The sequence below is a fragment of the Sciurus vulgaris genome (assembly GCF_902686455.1).
Source record: "Sciurus vulgaris genome assembly, chromosome: 5".
NCBI lineage: Eukaryota > Metazoa > Chordata > Mammalia > Rodentia > Sciuridae > Sciurus > Sciurus vulgaris.
Window position 1 is genome coordinate 170,317,695 of NC_136465.1, and position 8,887 is coordinate 170,326,581.

The following is an 8,887-nucleotide window of genomic DNA, read 5'->3' on the forward strand; positions in this document are numbered from 1 at the left end:
AGCCCAGGTCATAGCAACTCCCGGCCCCTTTGGCCTCAGGACCTCTGGGGGGGTGGTTTGCAGAGCCTGTGGGGATTGTCAAGGCCAGATAGGTGTCAAAAGCATGGGCGGGCGACTCTTTCTGGCAATGCCTCACACAAATAGGCTCCGGCTTTCAAATGGCCAAGTGGTTTTCTAAAAGCACCAGGAGTCTTGAGAGCAGGGTTCTGCTCTGCTCCCAGTGAGCCCGGGCGCGGTGTGAGGGGCGCCCGGCCCGGCGGTGGTACTGGAGGTGGACAGGGGCCGCTTCCCTCCATCCCGCCCCCACGAGGGTGACCAGGGCTCCCTCGGGGTCTGGTCCTGGACCGCCGCGGCCCAGCGGTGTGACTTGGGAAGTCACCTTGCTCCCAGGTCTCAGTGTGACCCTCTGCTGCACAGAGGGCAGTGCTGTCTGGTCAGGTGTCGCAGGGTGGACGGAGCCGGGCTCTCAAGGCACTCAGTGGGGCCATCGTCACTACCTCACTTAGGAACCGCCCCCAGAGGGTCCCGAGGCGCCCAGTGTCCTCAACCAGCAGGAGCCGCGGCGTCACCCTTCCCACTCGGTGTCCCCTGGGCTTGCGAGCGACACCACGTGCGCCCGCCCTCCTGGGCCTCCTGCATCACAGGGCACACGTCACGAGGTGCCCGCCGTGGCTTATGGTGCCCACCATGGTCCTAGAGAGGAGGACGCGGGTCCAGGGGTCACCTGGGCCCATCCGTGCCACCGGGTGGCCCTGGGGAGTGGCGTCACTCTGACCCCGCTCCTGTCCCTGGGCCCACGCCCTCGCTGTCACCGTGTCCCACGGAAGGAAGATGCAGCCTTCCTGCGTGAGGCTGGGGATCGCTGCTCTGGGTGAGCTCCTGGGGGCGGGAAGGAAAGCCCAGCTCTGGACCGCAGCCTGCGGGGCACCGGCGGGGAGGCGAGCCAGCAGAGGCGCTGCCTGCCCGCTGGCGTGGGCTGCCACCCTGCCAGCCCTCTGGAAGTGGGGAGGTGGGACTTGTTACCTCGGGGGCCCTGAGCAGAGGAGCTGGTGGGAGCCGGGCACCAAATAGGTGCTCAGCAAACATCAAAGGCTCCTCCGTCAGCCAGGGCGGAGGCCGGGCCCTGTCCCTCCAGAAGAAGGGCTCACTCTCGGCCGCCCCCTGGCCTGGCATGGGTTGGCTTCCGCAGCATCAGAGCTGATTCCTGGCCTGGGGACAGTGGCTGGAGACAATTTTCAGAGGTGACAAGTCACAGGTCCGTGGCACGGCCAGTGTGGGGACCGTCCCACGCAGTCTTTCACATCTTCATACAGATTCCCTGAGCGGGGTGTCAGGATGGCAGGGCAGACGAGGACCCTGGGTCTGAGAGGGACGGTGACTTGTCCTACGTCACGCAGGGGTGATGGTGGATCTGGGCCTCCTGTGTGGAGCCCCTGCCCCGGGTGTCCCTCCTGGGACAAGGGAGGAAGCCCAGCGGGACTGTCCGGGGAGAGCGTCCCTGTGCGACCCGGGCCGCACAGCCGCCTGCAAAGCCCGGGCAGCGCAGCCAGGGGCTTGTTTACGCTTCAGATTCCCGAGTGCACAGGGGCTGCCTGTCCTGCAGGGGGCCCAGCGAGCTCCCAGCCCCAAACCCGGAGGTGACAGTGCAGACCGGCCGGCCGGAGGAGCCTGGCGGAGGTGGGCAGAAGGAGCCGTCCTCCCTGCCCACGGCTCTCTGAGCCCCGCTGCTGGCCGGGCATCGGCCTCCTGCAGGGCACCCCCGGCCACTCCTGACCTCCCAGGCACCTCCAGTTACTAAAAGAGACCGGTCCATGTTGGTCATTACGGCTCCGTCCTGCTCATTAGGGTCGCCTGCGAGCAGGCACGCTCCTGTCCTCTGGGCATGTGTGTGTGTGTGTGTGTGTATGTGTGTGCATGTGCGCATGTGTGTGTGCATGTGTGCGCGTGTTTGTGTGCATGTCTGTGTGCGTGTGCACGTGTACTCGTGTGTGTGCATGGGTGTGTGTGCATGGGTGTTTGTGCATGGGTGTGTGTGCACGTGTGTGCACATGTGTGTGTGTGTGCGTGCGTGCATGTTCTTGAGAGCTTGAAGACCCAACTCTGCGCCATCTCCCCCCGCAGCTCCCTGGTGGTGGACTCCCCCTCACACCTTGGGCTCCCAGGGCTTGGGACGTGTGCACGCTGGGAACCTGCAGGTCCTGGCCACACAGGTGTGGGCACCCCTCTGCCTGCACCCCACATGGCTTAACCCAGCTCCTGGTGCCCTGCGGGTTGGACGCTCAGCTGCTCAGCAACCTGCTCACGGGCTCCCTGGGGGCAGGAGGCAGGGAGGTCCACCTGGACTTTTGGAAGGCAGCAGGGCACTGACCCCATCTCCCCCCAAGTGCTCTGTTGGCTCGGGGTCTCTCGTCTCTGGGGGTCTGGGACCCCAGCCTCCTGTTCCGTGGGGTCCTGCTCGCTGAGCCCCAGCCCCGGGGCACGGAGGGAGGTGTCCACCCAGAGGGTCTCCCGCCTCACCTCCCTGGACAGGTGAGGAAACCAAGGACGAGACGGAAAATGGCTTGCTCGGGGTGGCACAGGCTGTGGGCCGCGCTGGGCAGGCCTCCCGTGCCAGGGTCACGGGCTTGGCTACCTGGGGCCCCCAGAGCAGCCCCTCCATCTTCTGGCTACAGCCCTGATTTCTTAGAGGGCAATTTCCTGTGCCCCTTGGGTCCAGCTTGGGGCACTGTCCGTGGAGGTGGCCTGCCCTCCCTGACGCCAGCTCAGCTCGTGGGACCCCCGTCCAGGACCTCGTGTCTAGAGCAGGGAGACACAGGGACCCCCCACCCTCCCGAGCAGGAGAGACCCCGGCTAAGGATAAAGACCGTCACCCGTCCGGGCCTGCGGGGGCGGCTGTCATTCCTGCTGCTTCAGACCCGGGCCCGTCCCGTCCATCCAGCAAACTGGCCCACACGCCCCGTGACACCCAGCCCCGTTTTCTTTGCCTCCGTCCGTCCCAGGGTCCCAGCTTCCCATCACACGATCCTGCTGGTTCCCAAGGCGCCGAGAGTCGCCACAGGCCAAGGCCCTGGACCCGTTGGCTGGGCAGGTGCCATCGCCCTCACCGGGACGGTCCCCTGGCCTGTGTCCCTGAGGCCCGGGCTGGTGCTGGGGCCACGCCCTCCCAGGCCTGGCTGTGGGATCCCGTGGGGCCGAGGTGGCGGGTCTCTTAGGGTCCTGCAGACGCTGTGTCACTATGGACGGGCGCTCTCGGCAGCTGGCCCCAGTCGACCGCGTCGTGGCGGTGGGCCTCGCGGTGGAAACGGGCCACCGCCACCTGCGCATTGTCCCTGTCCGGTAGCCGGGTGGCCTCCTCGACACGCAGTGTCGCCCCAGCCCTCCGACCCTGTCCTCCCTCCTCCATGTCCCCTGGAGCCACAGTGTTGCTGCTCGAGCACCTGCACGCGCCCACCTTTGATGGCGGTGGACCCTCGGTGGCCCTTCCCCAGCACCTGGGGGCCCGGCTGGTTAGGGGAAGAGGAAGGTGAGGCTGGGGGCGCTGGAGGGTCCAGCCGGGCCTCCCGTTCTCGGGGCTCTGCCGCAAGGAACCCGAGGACACCGCCGTGCGGCGTGGTGGGCGCGTGCCAGCTGTGGGAGGCTGGGACAGGAGATTGAGGCCAGCCTGGGCAGCAGAGCCACACCCAGTTCCAGTTTGTTCCCTTGCAGGGCGGCCCTCTGTGACTCTGTGGGTCTCCCAAAGAGTTTGCTCAGGGAGAGTCGAGGCAGCAGAGATGGACGATTCTGTTAGCCTGTGACTCCTGCTTCCCATGCGCCACAGCTGCTAAAGCCCTGCCTCGCGCACAACGGCGTTGTGGTAAGTCCCCAGTGGCTCCCTCTGACCTTGGATGTCTCCCTGAAGCTGGGCACAGGAGGGCATCGGTGCCTCCCGCCATAGGAATTGTCTTTGGCGTCTCCAGGAAACCGAGTGATTCTGTGGGGGCAGAGGCTGCCTGGGCCCCGTCCCCACCTCTGGGATCATCTTACTTTATTCTCAGTTTTATGCTCCACCAATGCCAAAGCTCTCTTAGACCCCTGGTCTGTCGTACCTCAGGGCCTTGGCACATGTCTGGTGGGCTCCTGAGTGCTAGTAGGTGTCATCCCTTCCCAAGATGCTCCCACGCCCTCAGACCTGGGGAACGCTCGACCCCTCCTCCCTTGCCCGAGTGGCTGCCCTGTGGTGTCCCTCGGCGGGCGTGCACATCCTACCCTCTCAGGGGGGCTGGTGAGCTCCTTGAGGGCAGAGGCTGGGCTCCGCCTGTGTCCCAGGTGGTGTTGTTTGTTGGGGATGACAGGGTACATCTGACGCAGCCAGAGGAGAACAGAGCCCCTGCTGAAGACCCTCTCCAGGTCACGGGCTGGCGGGGCGGAGCGGCGTCTTGTTTGATCATTTATTCATGCTCTGTTTTCAGATAGGGTCTGAGGCAGCCTGAGATGGAAGCACGACCTGGCAGAATCCCGGGTGCCCCCGCGCCCAGCTCTGCCCCCTCCCCTGAGCACGAGCCTCCCCCCCAGCGCCTGTGCCGCGGTGCTGGCCTTCGCGGCTCGGCAGGCTCCTCTGGTTCTGCCTGACCCTCGACCCTCGGCTGAGCAGCTCTGAGCCGGGCCACCAGCTGCTTCTGTGACACCAGGTGCAACGGGCTGGCTGACCCCTGTCCCTCATGCTCCGGGTCGGCCCAGGCCCAGGCTAGCGGCTCCGCGCCCCCGCTCAGGCCCACCCGGCCTCGGAGCCTCCTTTTCTGCGTCGTCGGGCCCGGGAGCCTGCTACCCCCGCCTGCGTCGGGTGTTGGACAGTAGTGTGGTGGCAGTGCGTCTGTGACAGGGACCCTGCCTGGGCAGCACAGCCCCCCCACCCCTCGGGCCCCAGGAACCCCGGCCCGTTGGCGGAGTCCGGGGTGGGGATGTGGTCGGGGGCAGCAGAGTCGGGCCTCATCACTGGTCACGTCTCGGGGTGGCCTTGCTGCTGGGGACTGGGCAGGGGCATCTGGGGGGACGGAGCCTCCGCGACGGACTCGTGGGCAGAGCGTGGAAGGCACAGGGAGCCCACCGCTCCTGCCCCGACTCCCCGCCTGAGAGGGGCTGGGGTGCCCTCCTGGGCCAGAGGAAGGGACGGGGGCCTGACAAGTGACTCTCCAGGATGCAGCTCTCCCAGGGGCTGCCTGGGGCCTTGCACACCATAAGGCCCCGCCACTTGGTCTGGCGCAGCCGCCGCGGCCCTGCCCAGCTGCTCCTCCGGGTCTCCTGTTTGCTCCGGCTGCCTCTTCCCGGCATAGCAGGCAGGGGCTGTTCGCTTTCTGCCCCCGGGGAGCTCACTACCCTCCTGGCCCCTCTGGCTCCCCTGCAGCTCTGCCTCCGTCCTGGCCACCGTTCCATTCCTCCATCTCTGTGCTCTCGGCTGCTCCAGGGCCTTTGCACGTGCTCTTCCCCTGGCCGCACCTGCTCCTCCGTCAACCGCCGCGGACTTCACGTCCTGGAGACGCGCCATCCTGCCACCTCTGTGGAAGTCAGGTCCCGGGCGATTCCCTCTGGCAGCTCTCCCGCACTCTGCGCAATCTGAATTGAATTTGTATGGCCTCTTTGGGATCCTTTTGTGTCACCCTCTCAGAATGTGAGCCCCATGAGGGCTGGCACCATGTCTGCCTTCGCGCCCCCCCAGCACAGTGCCCAGGCCCAGAGGGCACTCATTGCTCCTGGTGGCGCGAGGAGGTACCTACCGCGGCCATCCCTGCCCACCGCCGCCAGGACTTCTGCACGCCCTGTGGCGGCTCACCAGGACTGTGGAGCCGTGTTCAGGTCGGGGTCAGGTGACCCTGGGGACGTGGGGGTGGCGTCTGGAGCTGCCTGGAAGGCGAGCCCTCGGGCACCATCCCCTCCTGCTGTGTGACGTCCGGGGCCCCTTCCCGGGAGCGGTCCTCCCGTCTTTCAGACGAGGATGCTGAGGCCCAGAGAAATCAGACAGGGCGCCCAGAACGCGGCGCCCAGAACGCGGCGGCAGAACCCGGCAAGGGCAGAGGGTCGCGCGTTGTGTGTGACCGTGGCCTGTCCCCCTGCCTCAGGGGACGGCCGGGACCCTGAAGACGGGGTGCAGCAGGAGGGAGGGCCTCGCCCACGGCCACGCCACCCCTGGTGCCTCTGAGCAGCTTCCCTGAGCGGGCTGGCGGCCACCTCTGCAGCAACGGCCCAGATGACAGGCTCTCCTCGCCCAGGGACCATCGGGGACGCAGCGCAGCCACTGACCTATATTAATGGAGAGTGCCATTCGTCGTCCTGGTCCCCTCCCACGAGCACATGACCCCACCCGCGCACACCTCATCTGCCCAAGGACGGTGTAAAAATAAAGCCGTCCCGTCCCCGTCCGTCCCCGTCCTCGGGCGCCTCGCCTCCAGCCGCCCGGCTCCAAGGCCATGGCGCTCACCCGGTTTGCGGGAGGGAAGCGGCAGGACAGGCGAGGACTGGGGGGAGTGGGGGACGGGCTCCTGCCCAGACCTGCAGGGTGCGGGAGAAGAGGGAGAGGCAAACGGAGCATGGGGGCCAGCCAGCCTGTCCCCAAGGAGGACAGGACAGGAGAGGCACTTGAGAAGGGACGGAGAGGAGCGGGCGGCTGGGGGAACCGGCCGGGAGGGGCAGGAGGGAGAGCAAGCCGGTCCCCCAAACGGGAAGAGAAAGTGGGACGGAGGAGACCTGCCAGACCAGAGGTCAGGGCTGGGGACGGCTGGTCGGCAGGACAGGAAGCGGTCCAGGCAGGCGCGGCCCGGACCACAGCTTCCTCTGAAGCTGCCCGTGGTGTCGCCCCCGCCCACCGAGGCCTGGTTCCCAGTCTGTCCCTCAGAAGCCCAGCCAGGCCCTGTCTCCAAACAAAGGTAGAAGGGCTGCGGATGCCGCTCAGTGGTCAAGCCACCGGGTTCAAACCTAGGGGGCTGAGAAGACGTGACCACCACCACCGCTCGTGGTGGGGCATCGCTGGGCCCAGCCTTGTCCCTCTCGGGGGGTCTCTCCTTTGGTCACTGTTAGATGGACCGGGACTGCAGCCGCTTGGCCTCTTGCCTTCTAGGTCTGTCTGGACCTTGCCTGGCGCCGCCGGCTGCCCTACACAGGGCCTCCCCGCCTGGTCCAGCTTCCCTACAGCATGGTGGCTGGCCTCTGAGAGGCCAGGTCGCCTTCCATGACCAGCGCCACAGGTCCATCCAGGGCCAAGGGGAGGGGACATAGGCCCCACTTCTTTCGTTTTTGGTGGGGGGACTGGGGGTTGAACCAGGGGCACTGACCACCTAGCCACATCGCCAGCCCGTTGGCATCTTACTTAGAGACAGGGTCTCACGGAGGCCCTTGGGGCCCCGCCATTGCTGAGGCTGGCTTTGAACCTGTGGTCCCCCTGTGTTACCTCCTGAGCCGCTGGGATTACGAGCGAGCGCCACTGCGCCCGGCCTCGACCCCCTTTCTTGGAGGAGTGGCAAGGTCACCTGCAGATGTGGGGGGGACGGGGAGTCTGTGGAACACTCACCATCACAGCAGGTGTCCTCAAAGTCACCCTGTCACGGGCTGAACTGCTCCTCCAGAGCCACGTGGGACGCCCCACGCCTCGGAATGTGACTGCCTTTGGAGACAGGTCTTTAGAGGTGCTTAATGGTCTTCAGGGGTGGCCCTGATGTAATGACCGGTGTCCTCACAAGAAGGGGCTGGGACGCTGACACACTTGGGGAACACCATGTGACGCTGGAGAGAAGATGGCCCTCCGTGAGTCCGGAAGAGAGGCTCAGAGGAAGCCACCGCCACACCCCACCTCGGACCTCCGGCCTCTGAGGGAATAAACTGTTGTCTGTGGGACCTCATGGCGGCCGCTCTGGCAGACCGAGGCCCGTCTCCCGAGGCCCTCTCCCGAGGCCTCTTCCTGTCAACAGCTCCACGTCCCGGACGCGGGAATCTAAAGGGGTGCAGGTGCGGGTGGGGCTCCCTGAGGACCACTCATTCTGTAGAAGACCAGCGATCGAGGAGCTGAATCATCTGCCTGCTCCCCACGCCCAGCCACGCGGGGGCAGGGTTAGGGCGGCTGCCACAGACACCCCCAAACTAAAAGGGGGGAAGCTGGGGTCCGGAGCAGTCACGGAATCCGCCTGGCACATGTTGCCAGCCCTGGGTTGGTGCTCCCTTCAAGTGCTGGCACAGGTTCTCCGCGGCTCTGACTGAGCCCTGGACGCTCGGTTCCCTCCACTGCCTCGCCCCGGGGTTCCCTCCACTGCCTCGCCCCGGGGTTCCCTCCACTGCCTCGCCCCGGGGTTCCCTCCACTGCCTCGCCCCGGGGTTCCCTCCACTGCCTCGCCCCGGGGTTCCTTGTGTCTGAGTAGCTTTTCTCAGTTTCCTTCCCACAGGGTCCAGGAGCCAGAGGCTTCCATTTCGCCTGGCGCTTTCTCCCTCTGTCCTCACTACCATTCCTTTAAAAGTCGTGTGGGCTTCTTATGAATCAGGCTAAGTGTATCGATCCCTCCGGTCAGACAAAGCCACATTCCCAAACCCTCCTTCCCTTGGACTCCAGGCAAGCCGTCCTAAGAGTCGTAGATGCCCTCTTCTCCAGCAGATCAGGTTTCCTGGTCTGAGGGTCCAGGAGGCGCCACCTTAAACCTCTCTGAGGTCTCACCAAAGGCTCTGTGGTTGTGCGCTTGGGTTTCACTATTTTCCTGCTTGTGACCCTGGCTTTGATCATTGCCTGGAGATCATTTCTTATTTTGAGAATTGCCACGTGGAGAGACTAGGAATGAAAAGTTTTCAAATTCAGCAAATTTGGGCTCTTCTGTAGGCAAAGTTTGTTCCTTAGCTTCTCTTATTGGCTGTGCCGGGATCTGAACCCAGTTCTGTC